Here is a 14779-nt window from a genome sequence, read left to right on the forward strand (position 1 = left end):
CAACATGACCCCCATGTTGAGGGCATGTGGCCTGTTACGGTTCAGGAGGGGGTGCGCTCACTCATCCCCCCCATTCTATCTTCCAGGCTGCATGCTCGGATCAGGGTCTGGCATGGATTTTGAGGGGCCCCACACTAATTTATTTTTTAATTTTGTCGTAGAGTTCCCCTTAAAATCTATGCCAGACCCAAAGGGCCTGGTATAGATTTTGGGGGGAGGGGCCATGCTTTTTTGTTTTCTTAATTCTGTCATAGGGTTCCCCTTAACCACTTCAATACACTGTATTATATACTCTGCACTGCACTATTTACCCTGCACTGTATTATATATACTACACTGACTGCACTATATACTCTGAGCTGCAGTATACATACTATACGGACTGCACTATATACTCTGCCGAAAAATTGGGCCTTGGGTGTTGATGGTGCCAGAACACTGTAACCCCTCACAGTTACACTTGTTGGGCACAGAAACGGGCCCTGCTGTTAAATATTATTTCACAAAATGTAATTACATGCCCCAGTCAAACAGGTGCAGAAAAATTGGGCCTTGGGTGTTGGTGGTGCCAGAACACTGTAACCCCTCACAGTTACTCTTGTTGGGCTTAGTAACCATCCCTGCTGTTAAAAATGATTTCACAAATTGTAAATTACATGTCCCTGTTAAAAAGGGGCAGAAAAATTGGGCCTTGGGTGTTGGTGGTGCCCTAAACCAAAAATATTATTGGAAGCTAGCATCAAGATTCAGGAAAGGGATAGGCAGCATAGGCAGCCTTCAAGGGATCCCAGATCCCAAGCAAATTTAATCAGTCACATCAGCATCAGGTGATGGATAGCTGCTGATCCAGGACTGATTAATTTTTATAAATGTGAGCCTATCAACGGAGTCTGTGGACAGGTGCACTCTTTGATCCATTACAAACCCTCCAGCAGCACTGAATGTGCATTCAGAAAGCACGCTGGATTCAGGACAAGCCACTAGCTCGATTACATATTGAGCAAGTTCTGGCCAGTGGTCCATCCTCAAGACCCAGTAACCCAGTGGATGCTCAGTTAGAAATGTCCCAAGTCTGCTCTTGCCTCTAGATATTCCTGCACCATATAATGCAGATGCTGGCAATAGTTGCTGGAACCTATCAGACCTTGGCGCTGAGGACTGAAAAATTGTTTAAAGGCATCAGTTAGCCGGCCACCTTCTCCACCACTCTTCCTCTGACCGAACGAAGCCTCAGAAACACGTTATCCAGCACCAGGAAATGATAACCTCCTAGGGTCTGGAAAGGTGTTACACAAACTTTTCTTCAAGGTGTCCTGAAGATGTTTCATCCTCTGCTCCCTCTATGAAGGCAGGATGAGCTCTGCAACGTTACCCTAGTAATGTGGATCAAGAAGGTTTGCCAGCCATTAATAATCCCTTTCCTTGATACCACAAATCCTAGGGTCCTTTTGCAGGCTTTGCAGAATCAGGGAGCCCATGCAGTGTAAGTTTGCAGAGCCATTAGATTCTGGGTCACTAAGGATGACATTGTCAGGAACTACCTCCTCCCAGCCATGTACAACTCCTTGGGTTTCTGGCGACTGAAAACCATCCCTTGAAGACTGCTGCATGTTATCCTCTACATCCATGCTGACACAATCCTCCTCCTCATCTTCCTGTGTGTTTGGCAGCCCCGCAGGAATGCTATCTGCATAAAGGGTTCCTAGAGAGGAAAGGAAGTCCTCCTCTTCCTCCCGCTGTTCTGCCTCAAGTGCCCTGTCCATGATTTAAATGAAGCGTGTGCTCCAGCAGGAAGACTAGAAGGACAGTGTCACTGATGCATGCATTTTCGCTGCTCACCATCCTAGTGTCCTCCTCAAATGGTGAAAGGAGAGTGCATGCATCCTTTATGAGTAGCCACTGGCCTGGCGAAATTAAGAGAAGCTCCCTTGAGCCTATCCTGGTGCCATAATCTCACAGGTACTCATTGATGGCCCTCTGCTGTGTTTGCAGTCGCTGCAGCATTGCCAATGTTGAGTTCCACCTTATGGGCATGTCATAAATGAGGCGGTTGGTGGGCAGGTTGAATTCCCATTGAATATCAGCCAGCCAAGCACTGGCATTGTATGACCACCGGAAATGACCTCAGACTTTTCTGGCCTGCCTCAGAAGATCTTGTAAGCCTAGGTACCTGGTCAAGAAATGCTGCATCACCAAATTCAGGACGTGTGCCAAGCATGGAACATGTGTCAAGTATCCCTGTCAGAGGGCAGAGAAAAGGTTGGTGCCATTGTCGCATACAACTATTCCTGGCTCAAGCTGCCGTGGCATCAACCACCTCTGAGCCTGCCCCTGCTGAGCTGACAGAATCTCTGCCCCAGTGTGGCTCCTGTCCCCTAGGCAGACCAACTCAAGCACGCATGGCATTTTTTAGCTGACTGCTTGTGTAGCCCCTTGAACGCTTACGGAGCACTGCTGGTTCAGAGGACAATTCTGCAGAAGAGGCCATAGAGGAAGAAGAAGAGGAGGGGGTGGAGCAAAGAGATGTGGCAGAATCACCACCAGCTTTTTGGAGGCGTTTTGGCGGAACAAGCTCCAACACTGGACCCTGTCCTGCATCCTTCCCAGCTGCCAGCATAGTTAACCAGTGCACCGTGAAGGAAAGGTAACGTCCTAGACCATGCCTGCTGGACCATGAGTCAGTGGTAATATGAACCTTGCTGCTGACCGCCCTGTCCAACAAGGCCAAAACATTGCCTTCCACATGACGGTAGAGAGCTGGAATGGCCTTATGTAAAAAAAAATATGTTTTGGAACCTGCCACTGTGGTACAGCACATTCCACAAATTCACGAAAGGGGGCAGAGTCTACCAGCTGAAAAGACAGCAGTTGCAGTGCTAGCAATTTGGCCAAGCTAGCATTCAGACGCTGAGCATGTGGATGGCTGGGACAGTATTTTTCGTTTTATGGTTCAGCAACTGGAATAGCGAAATTTGCCTGCTGTTATCAGCTGGTGGTGTACTGCTAGCAGATTGGCTGCAAGTACTTGTGGCACCTATTGCTATACCTTCATTCCTCTCAGTGCAGGTTTTTGAGAGGACTGGAGGTATAGCAGGGGTTGAGATCACAGATGAGAAGCATCATCTTTCAGGTGCTGTTGCCAAAGGACTGCATGGCGGGTCGTCATATGTCTTGTCAAGTATGTGGTGCCCAAGCTGTTCTGGCCTCGATTGATCCGTTTCAGACATAGATTGCAAACAGCAACGGTGCGATCTACTGCTCATGTGTCGAAAAAAGCCCACACCAATTAAATTTTGGAAGTCAGTGGGGAATCAGCAGGGTCCTGCACCTGTGGAGCTCTGTGGTGTGATGCAATTGGGTGGCTACCCTTAAGCTGGCCCCTGGAGGACATCCTGCCTCGTTGGAGTTGTACCTCCTCCTCACTTTCCTCCTCTCTTCTCTCAGGCACCCAAGTACAGTCAGTGACCTCATCGCCCCCTCCCTCCTTGACACTGGAGCAAACTTGGCAGTATGTTGCAGCTGGGGGAACATGACTGCCCGTTTCTTGTTCTTCTGTGGCACACTCTCTCTCTAGGCTCACGTTACTCCTTTCCTCAACCTGTAAACCAAAATCGGAGCCTTCAAATTGCTGCGCATCCTCCAGCAGCATGTAACCGACACTATGGTCGAATAATTCTGGTGACTCCTCTGGGCATGATGGTGGGGCTACGGAAGGAGTAACTGTGGACAAGGAGCCGGTGGTATAGTCTGCTTTGGCAGCTGTGTTGGAAGGCAAACTAGTATGAGCCTGGGTGACAGAGGATGAGGAGGATGAAGACGTCTTAGTTATCCACTCCACCAACTCTTCTGCATGTTGTGGCTCAATAACACGGCAAGCAGCAGAAAAAAAGCACAAACGTGCCCCGCCTGCAGAAGATGCACCATGTCCACGACCACCACTCTTCACTGTAGACACAGAGGCTGCTGGCCCTCTTTTAGTGGCCTGTGAGCGCACTACACTGTATTATATACTGTACACCGACTGCACTGTATTATATACTGTAAACCAGCTGCACTGTATTATATACTGTGTACACTGCCTGCATTGAATTATGTACTGTACATAGGCTGAACTGTATTATACTGTGTACACCGACTGAAGTGTATTAGAAACTGTACACACTGTATTATATACTGTGTACACCGGCTGCACTGTATTATATACTGTGTACATCGCCTGAAGTGTATTAGAAACTGTACATACTGTATTATATACTATGTACACTGCCTGCACTGTATTATGTACTGTACACAGACTGCATCATATTATATACTGTGTACACCGCCTGAAGTGTATTAGAAACTGTACACACTGTATTATATAGTGTACACCCCCTGCACTGTATTATATGCTGTACACCGGCTGCACTGTATTATATACTGTGTACACCGCCTGAAGTGTATTAGAAACTGTACACACTGTATTATATACTATGTACACTGCCTGCACTGTATTATGTACTGTACACAAACTGCACCATATTATATACTGTGTACACCGCCTGAAGTGTATTAGAAAGCGTATTAGAAACTGTACACACTGTATTATATACTGTGTACACTACCTGCACTGTATTGTGCACTGTACACCAGCTGCACTGTAATATATACTGTACACTGACTGCACTGTATATATAGATATATATATATCTATATATACACTAGACTGCCTGCACTGTATATATAGTCTACACTGAATGCACTGCACTGTGTATGCCCCCCCATGCCTTTTTTTTTTTTGTTTAATTTTGGCGCGGGGTTCCCCTTAAAATCCATACCAGACCTGAAGGGCCTGGTATGGATTTTTTGGGGGGAGGGACCCCCCACACCATTTTTTAAAAAATTTTGGCGCAGGGTTCCCCTTAACCACTTCAATACACTGTGTTATATAAACTACACTGCCTGCATTGACTGAATATAGAGTATGCAATGAATATCTAGTCTACGCTTTATGCAGAGTGTATATGTATGTATATGTATATATATATATATATATATATAAAAAATGATGATATGCGAGGTGAGGTCATCGATTATCTGTATATTTCACGGTTCACCTCGCATTTGATCTATTGTCAGAGACTGAACCAGAATCCAGTGCAGAAAGTGCAGCGTATCATTTTCCATCAGTGCAGCATATCATTGTCCATAAGTACAGCCTATCATTGCCCATCCGTGCAGCATATCATTGCCCATCAATGCAGCCTACCATTGCCCATCAGTGCAATATATTATTGCCCATCATTGCCCACCAGTGCAGCATATTAGTGCCCATAAGTTCAGCATATCATTGCTCATCAATACATCCTACCTTTACCCATCACTGCAGCCTATTAGTGCCCATCAGTGCAGCATATCAGTGCTGCCTTATCAGTGCAGCCCCATCTGTGCAGCTTATCACTGCCGCCTCATCAGTGGTTATCAGAGCAGCATATCAGTACCCATCAGTGCAGCCTCATCAGTGCTTATCATTGCCCATCAGTGCAGCATATCATTATCCATAAATACAGCCTATCATTGCCCATCCATGCTGCATATCAGTGGCCATAATTGCAGCATATCACTGCCCATCAATGCAGTATATTATTGCCCATCAATGCAGCCTACCATTGCCCATTAGTGCAATATATTATTGCCCATCATTGCCTACCAGTGCAGCATATCATTGCCCATCAGTACAGCATATTAGTGCCCATAAGTACAGCATATCATTGCCCATCAATGCAGCCTACCTTGCCCATCAGTGCAGCATATCAGTGCTGCCTTATCAGTGCAGCCCCATCTGTGCAGCTTATCAGTGCCGCCTCATCAGTGGTTATCAAAGCAGCATATCAGTCCCCATCAGTGCAGCCTCATCAGTGCTTATTATTGCCCATCAGTGCAGCATATCATTGCCCATAAGTACAGTCTATCAGTGCCCATCAATGCAGCCTATCCTTGCCCATCAGTGCAATATACCATTGTCCATCAGTGCAGTCTACCATTGCCCATCAGTGCAGCCTATGATTGCCTATCAGTGCAGTATATCATTATCCATCAGTGCACAGGAGTCCTGTGCATCTTCTGGTCCATTTCAGGTCTGAATTCAGACCGAAATTGGACCTGAAACGGTGAACAGGGATGCGCTGGGCCCCTGCTGTGAGTTGCTCCGCACAAAGATGTGAACCCAGCTTGAAGTTTTTTATTCTGTGCTTCAAAATATATGTAACTCATGAAATATGCCTAGCAAAACTGATTTTACTCCTGTTTAGATAATATCAAATAGGACTAAGCAGTAACCTTGAAATTTAGGAAATTATAGATAGTTCTCTGATTTTGATCTCCAGTGTATATATCAGGACTGCAGTGATTTTTTTTTTACTACATGCAATCAGGCCCTCCCACAAGCCACATATAGAAAAAATATGTCCGAGATCGCTACACTTAAATGTATTAAAGAAACAAAATAATATAGAAAGCTATTCCAACTTGTTCCATTGATATATGAAACAGTTTTGGGGCCATATTGTTAACGCCTTTCCTCTCAGTCATGCTTGTATCGGCCTGAGGAAGGGTGTTAACAATATTGCCTGAAAACTGTTGCTGATATAAATGGAACAAATTGCCTATTTTGGGGGATTTTCTTTGTATATTATTTTGTTTCTTTGATACATTTTAAGTGCAGCAATCCTAGCCTTATTTCTCTCTCACTCTTCCGTTTCCTGGCTTGAACAAGTGCAGTAAGAAGATACGAGGACATTTCTTTGTCTGCACACAGCTGTGGTGAGGGTGTGCACTACATTTCCCGTCATGCCCCGGTGAACGGTTTGCCCTCGCCTGCTGTGTCCCGCCCACACTGACGCTTCCCGCGAATTTCATGCGGACTGCAGGAGCGGAGTGAGGCAGACACGGCTCTCGCTGGCGGGAAGGAGCTCCGCGCTCTCTGTACACTGCGGCACAGGTACGGGGGAGGAGGAGGCCGGCCTTTGTCTGCGGCGGACGGGAAGGGCTCCGGAGGAGGACGTGTGTACCGGGAATGAAGCGGACGAGCCGTGTTGTCAGGGGAAGCCTCGCACGTGTCTGCCTGGAATCCCCTAGACCTGGAGCAGAGACCGGGGGTGGGGAATGTCTGCCTGTACTGGGCTGGGGGTGGATGGCAGTACCAGAGGAGACCTGTACAGTCTATAGAGGTGTATATACACCGAATTATCATAGGGCGGGGGCGCCTTCCATCTGTACAGTGTGTGTGCATAGCTGGGGGAGTGAGTACTGGGCTGTATTACATCGCATGGGGGAACCACAGTCATCTCATACATTGCTACACTCTAGATCTACCATCACATTATACATTGCTACACTCTAGATCTACCATCACATTATACATTGCTACACTCTAGATCTACCATCACATTATACATTGCTACACTCTAGATCTACCATCACATTATACATTGCTACACTCTAGATCTACCATCACATTATACATTGCTACACTCTAGATCTACCATCACATTATACATTGCTACACTCTAGATCTACCATCACATTATACATTGCTACACTCTAGATCTACCATCACATTATACATTGCTACACTCTAGATCTACCATCACATTATACATTGCTACACTCTAGATCTACCATCACATTATACATTGCTACACTCTAGATCTACCATCACATTATACATTGCTACACTCTAGATCTATCCCCACATTATACATTGCTACACTCTAGATCTACCATCACATTATACATTGCTACACTCTAGATCTACCATCACATTATACATTGCTACACTCTAGATCTATCCCCACATTATACATTGCTACACTCTAGATCTACCATCACATTATACATTGCTACACTCTAGATCTACCATCACATTATACATTGCTACACTCTAGATCTATCCCCACATTATACATTGCTACACTCAGATCTACCATCACATTATACATTGCTACACTCTAGATCTACCATCACATTATACATTGCTACACTCTAGATCTAATATCACATTATACATTGCTACACTCTAGATCTACCATCACATTATACATTGCTACACTCTAGATCTACCATCACATTATACATTGCTACACTCTAGATCTATCATTACATTGTTTCAATGGGGATCTATCATCACATTGTTTCAGTGTGGATCTATCATCGCTTTGTACATTGTTTTAATGGGGGATCTATAGTTATGTTAAACATTGTTTCAGTGTAGACCTGCTATCACTTTTTAGACATTGTTTCAGTGGGAGATTAGTGGCCGTGTTATACATTGTTACAGTGTACATCTATCACCACTTTATACGTTGTTTCAATGGGGATCTGTAGTTTTTTATTGTTTCAGTTTAGATCTATCATTAACGTCATATATTGTTCCAATAGGAGATTAGTGGGCATTTTATACATTGTTCCAGTGTAGGTCTGTCACCTTTATATGGAGGAAGCACATTATACATTTGTTTCAATGGAGATCAGTAGTCATCTCATACACCGAAGAGAGATATCTATCGTGTGTATATATTATATCATTTTATACATACATTTTTTTTTTTTTTTCTTGTTACAAGGGAGATCATTGGTCATTTTACACATGGTTACAGTTTAGATCACCAGTCCTTTCTTTGGTTGTTACGTTAGATATCAGCAGTCATTTCATACATTTATTCTGGGATTTGGGGCGTTGATCTGAAGCACAGGGTAAGTGTGAATCCATGTGCATGCGTTGCTGACACAGGGTAATGGGTGGAAGCTGGGCTCTGGGTGAGCGCACGTTGCTCTCCTGGGGAGGAGGGGGGTCAGCAGGATGGAGGGGTGGGGCTACCGTCACTGCACGTGGCCCTTCTAGTGGAGACGGAGAGTGCTGGGGTGAGACTTTGTGCATGCCTTGCTCTCATCAGGAGGACTTGTCTGTATTAAGAGTAACAGAATGCTACTGTATTAGGGATAACCTTTGACTTGTTAAACCAGTACCGGAAAGCTCCCTTTTTTTAAGGGGTGTTTTGTGTGCAGGCTGCTTCTCTTCATAATTAATCCACACTCGTTCTGCAGTGTGTTCTAGATCAACCCTCTGCTTTAAGAATGCTTTGATTTTAGGATCAGCTATAGTTGGATTCTTTTTATTACTTTTATTCTAGTGCAAAGTAATATGAAATGGACATCCTGTATACCAATTGCCTAAAAGCTACATAGACCACATGCATTATACGGCCAGCTGAGAACTGCTGATGTTTTATTATTGTGTATGGATCATTGACAGTCTGTTGCAGTAGACACTAACATTTATTTATGATGGCTGTCATGTCAATTTCAGGTCATACAAGGAAAGTGCAGAAGCAAGAAAAAGAAGGGAGGGGCGGTGTTGCACAGCGAGGAGCGAAGTCTGGCTGATCTAGATAAAAGACCGAAGCTGTCACTGGCGGCATATGTTTGTCTCTTGATGACTGTACTAGATGCTAATCAGTCATTTTTTTTATCTTTGGTCTTTTGCTTGGTTCTGTTTCACAAAGAGAGGCTACCGTTTACTCTAGTCCTGGCTGAGGTAGTAGTTTGTGCTGTTGGTCGGGTTGTGACACTGCCCACTTTGGAGATAACTGCGCAAGCTACTGCCTTGCTAGTGCTGGGGATGAGCTGCTCATGGAGGTGAGGCCCTCATACGTTTATTGCCCACCCCCCAACATGCATTATTTTTCTACCGTTCTGTGTTCTTCACTTCATATTAAATAATATAAAGGTTTGGTAAGATGACAGCAGGTTACCACTAAGTCATTTTTATTGCAGCCTGCATGTGAGTATTGCTGCCCCCCCCCACTTCTGGTTTAATAATATTTTCTGTGGTTAATCATATGTAATTCTTGTTCATCAGACAGGCCTTTCAATATGTTGATCAGCCAAGCAGGACATGCGGTACATTAAATATTTACAATGCACTGGCGTGATTCCTTGGTGCACATTTGTCACACAGCATGTATTGTCATTTCACTTGTATCTAACATTCTCCTGCAGCAAATAATGTGCAAATACTGTTTTTATAATGTGGAGTTGTACAGTTTACATCTATTTACTAGTATGTCCACAAATACGAAAATTGGGTAAAAGACAATGCCAGGTAAGAGGTTCTCTCCTAACTTTCTTATATTGAAAATAGGAGCTTGCACTTTTGAATCCTTTTACAGGAAGTGATAAGGCCATTGCATTTCTGGCAAGATCGGCAGGTATTTTATGTATCTGCTAAAAATACTTTTGCAGCCATCACATCTATGGTCTGCCAAGCTGCGATATATTACGTTTTTCTCTAGCTTTAGTTGTTAGCTTTGCCAAAATACAGTTAAAGATGTATACCTTCCTTTATGACTTGTACCTGTAGGTAAGCCTTACTTATAGGTACTGTAAAGATCTAAACGTGCGCTATTTAGGAAATATTTACTGTATACTGCACCGATTATGTCATTGGCGCATGCGATTCAAAGGAACTATCGCTTGTGCCGTTTCTTCGGGAGCATGTGCCGTAACCAGCAGCTCCGCCCAGTCAAACAGCTGAAGTCCATGGCCCCAGAAGGAAGATGGGTGAAGATGGACGCAGCCTACAGTGGGGACGACGCAGGCTTCGTTTGCAGGTAAGTCACATAATGTGCTAGTATGCGATGCATACTAGCACATTATGCCTTTATTGTTGCAGGGAAGAAAAGAAGGGGGGGAATCCTGGCGTTTACGTCTTCTTTAAGGAGTGAAAAGTTGATTTTAGCCGTTTGATGAGATATCAGTTTGCTTTATGTAGGAAGAAGTATTTCCTCAGTCTCCTCTCCCCGTTGGTCACAAGTAAATTTGCATGCCGCGGGGCTGATTTGTCAGCGACTTGTGAATCATGCACCAGAATTTTCATGATGAGTTTCAGTCCAGGAAGTAGTAGATACTGATCCTGAACAAACATGGCACCATACTTCGGGAGAGAAAAGCAAATGAAACCATTGTCAGGGGGAGCAGTGTGATATGTAAAAAGTAACACATACCATAAAGTATTATACTTGCAAATTAACATTCATCTAAACCCAAAAAACAAATTGTAATATGTTGCAGCTTACTGGTCCTTAGATGTGGTGGTTGCATTGGTTTTTTATTTTTCACTGTGTTTTTCAGTCTTGCCTTTACTTGGTGATCCTGTCACTAATGCACTGTGCATTAGTGCTAAGTTGACAACACTCACTGTACTGTATCCATGGAGGAGCAATGTTGGGACTCTAGCAAAAGAAAAACAGGACATTTCCCTCTTTCCTCATCTGCATAACATGGAGCAGGATTTCTGATGCCACATTTTTTTTTTCTTTCTTGTGGTCATTACAAAGCAAAATACTGAACACCGATTACATGAAAGTAGGACAGATGACCACAACATGTAGATCAGGGATATGCAATTAGCGGACCTCCAGCTGTTGCAAAACTACAAGTCCCATCATGCCTCTGGGTGTCATGCTTGTGGCTGTCAGAATCTTGCTGTGCCTCATGGGACTTGTAGTTCTGCAACATCTGGAGGTCCGCTAATTGCATATCCCTGCTGTAGATTAATGTTCCCAATGTGACCTAGGAGTGTGAATATGTACATGCTCCTGAGATCATATTGTCTCTGACAAGGGAGAAGTCTCCAGTTTATTGGGAATTGATTTACAAGCCAGTCTGTAATCACTTGATGTCTTTCTCCAGCCTGCAGATGGCACTGTGCACAGAGAAAGAAAAACATTGTTTTGAAATCATTATTTATATGTGATCAAATATATGAATAAAATAACCAAAAAATATTTTTTCACTTGTTTGCTTATAATAAAAACAAAAACAGAATACTAAAACAATGTTCCAAAGAGAAATGTCTTTTGTCCTTTAATGAAAAATTCACAACATTATTAAGTTACAGATGTATACTGAAGCTGCTACATTTGGCCTGGGCACAGAGGCTATAATGACCTCTAGTTGTAAAGGGGTTAAAGCGGAGTTCCACCCACCTTTCTAACTTATCACCATCCAGCAGTAAAGAGTGCATTCGTTGCAATTTGGCATATCCTTTTTTTTTTTTCTTTTCTTCTTTTTAAACACTGCTGTATTTTAAAGTATTCCTACTTCCTCGGCCGCGTGTGACATTTCCGGCTTTGCAATGTCTCCTGTGATATGTGTGTCATCAATCCCAGGAGTCAATAGGCATCATCGGTGTTAAGCCTCTACCCATCAGAAATTGCAACCGAAGTGACATTGTGTTGCGGCCATCTTGGTACACCTGCACTCATCCGCAGTATGCCTAGAGTTAGAAATCATCAAGTGGACATCTTTATACACACCGGAGTCTTGCGTTTCAGTTATTTTTAACAGTAAACTCTGCTTTATATATACTGTATTTCACTATATAAGCTGAGTTTACTGTTAAAAATAACTGGGATGCAAGACTCCAGTGGGTGTATGATGTCTGCTTACTGCGGACGAGTGTGGGTGTACCAAGATGGCCACAGTGTAATGTCACTTCGGTTGCATAGTTTGATGGGTAGTGACTTTCTGACAGGACGCTGCGTGGAAGCATCGAAAGATCAAGAGGTGCATGCTGGGCAAACAGCATCACCATATCCCGGAAGAGACTGTTAGTGGGCTTCACATGTGCCCACAGAGATGGAAGCGCTCTGCAGAGCAAAAATAAACAGTAAGTCATTTGCAAAAAAAATAGGAATTGAGCGGCGATGTGTTAAATGACATGATTTAATATAGCGTAAAAACGGATTATGTAAAACAAAAATCTGGGTGGAACTCCGCTTTAAGATCTAGGCTTAGGAGACCAATTTATTCTAAGGCTCCTTTCCAAACAGATGCCTCCACTAAGCGGAATCCGCTTTCTTAGCGGGGGATCTCACTGGTCCCTACTGAGCAGGTGGATGACAGGTCCTCTCTGCTATGCAGAATGGCCACAGTCCCGCTTTCCTCTATGGGGCATTTGGATAGAAATCGACCGCCTGTATGTTTGTTTCTATCTGATCCACCGGATAAATGGGGATAAGATCTGATGGTGGCGGGTGACGTGTCTGCTGACATCCGCCACTCCATAGCAAAGACTGGAGGGTCCGATCGGGTCTGCCTGAAAAACTGACAGGTGGACCTGATCAGACAGCCCATGTGAAAAGGGCCTTAGGAAGCAATTGATCAATAACATATGGGTCATATCTTGTATGAGAAGAGTGTGTACAACAAGCTTTAAGCTACATTTTTGAGAACTCTTCATTTCCATTTGGGGATATGGGAATGTTAAACATATCCTCGTGGGAGTGCTGACCGTCACTTTAAACAAGCTGCCAGCAGGCTTTTAACAATCTTCAACTAGTACTAAGCCCTGGTTCACACTGATGTGATTTCAGATGCATTGCATAACCCATGACAAGCGAAATAACATGAGTTTTTTTTTTTTTTGGATGCTGTTCACATATATGCAGTGCGATTTGAAAAAGGGTCCTAAAGTAGCATGATTCCAGCTCGTTTTCTAGTAGTTTGCTGAGAGAGACAGGGAGACCCCAGCACAGAAATCACAGCTGTATCCAAATCACATGAACAAAGGATCAGAATCACATGTGAAGCACATCAACTTGCACTTGAAACTGCACTACAAAATGGCTTCAAATCGCACTGCATCAGTGTGAAACTAGGCTGAAGCTTACTGAAATCTGCTAGTAGCTTGTTATAAGTGACAGTCAGCAATCCCATAAAGATCTAGGTTTAATATTTGCAAACTGCAGTTGAATGAAACTTTTTTTAAGAGCATGTGCACACTGGGTGTTCAATCACAGCTTTTTTAGTGTGCCCAGAGTCATCTGGGCACACTAAAATGCCAGGATTGGACAGTGAGGCCTGCTGTACCCTTTGCTGTAATGAAAGATGAAGCCTGTATTAACAGGGACTTATACATTTGCGCAGTGATCATTAATTGGGAAATGGAACTGATGGAATGTTTAACCACTTCAATACAGGGCTTTTATACACCCTTCCTTCCCAGACCAATTTTTAGCTTTCAGCGCTCTCACACTTTGAATGACAATTACTCAGTCATACTACACTGCACCCAAACCAAATTTTTATCATTTTTTTCTCACAAACATAGCTTTCTTTTGGTGGTATTTAATCACCGCTGGTTTTTTAAATTTTTTGCAATATAAGCGAAAAAAGAGAAATGTTTGAAAAAACACTTTTTATTTAGTTTCTATTGTAAAATTTTGCAAATAAGTAATTTTTCTTCATAAATTTGGGCCAAAATGTATACTGCTACATATCTTTAGTAAAAATAACCCAAATTGGTGTATATTATTTGGTCTCTGTGAAAGTTTTAGAGTCTACAAGCTATGGTGCAAATCATTGAAAAATGATCACATCTGATCACACCTGATGTACTGAAGGCCTATCTCATTTCTTGAGGCCCTAACAAGCCAGGAAAGTACAAATACCCCCCAAATTACCCCTTTTTGGAAAGCAGACATTCCAAGGTATGGCATGCTGAGTTTTTTGAAGTTGTAATTTTTCCCCACAATTCTTGGAAATTAATTTTTTTTTTTTGCACAGAATTGTCATAATAATAAGTTATTTCTCTCACACAGCACATGCATACTTGCAATGACACCCCAAAATACATTCTGCTACTCCTCCTGAGTATAGTGATACCACATGTGTGAGACTTTTACACAGCCTGGCCACATACAGAGGTCTAACATCCAACTAGCACTGTCAGGCGTTT

General features: G+C 43.3%; 1 long non-coding RNA gene across 1 annotated transcript; it reads left to right on the forward strand.

The window, feature by feature from the left end:
- Nucleotides 1-6870: 6870 nt before the first annotated feature.
- Nucleotides 6871-11827, forward strand: LOC141132159 (uncharacterized). The gene is made up of 2 exons (XR_012242859.1): nucleotides 6871-6979; nucleotides 9347-11827. It is a non-coding gene; the product is annotated as an uncharacterized lncRNA (long non-coding RNA).
- Nucleotides 11828-14779: the final 2952 nt, after the last annotated feature.

The sequence above is a fragment of the Aquarana catesbeiana genome, linkage group LG03 (genome assembly GCF_042186555.1).
Source record: "Aquarana catesbeiana isolate 2022-GZ linkage group LG03, ASM4218655v1, whole genome shotgun sequence".
Lineage (NCBI taxonomy): Eukaryota > Metazoa > Chordata > Amphibia > Anura > Ranidae > Aquarana > Aquarana catesbeiana.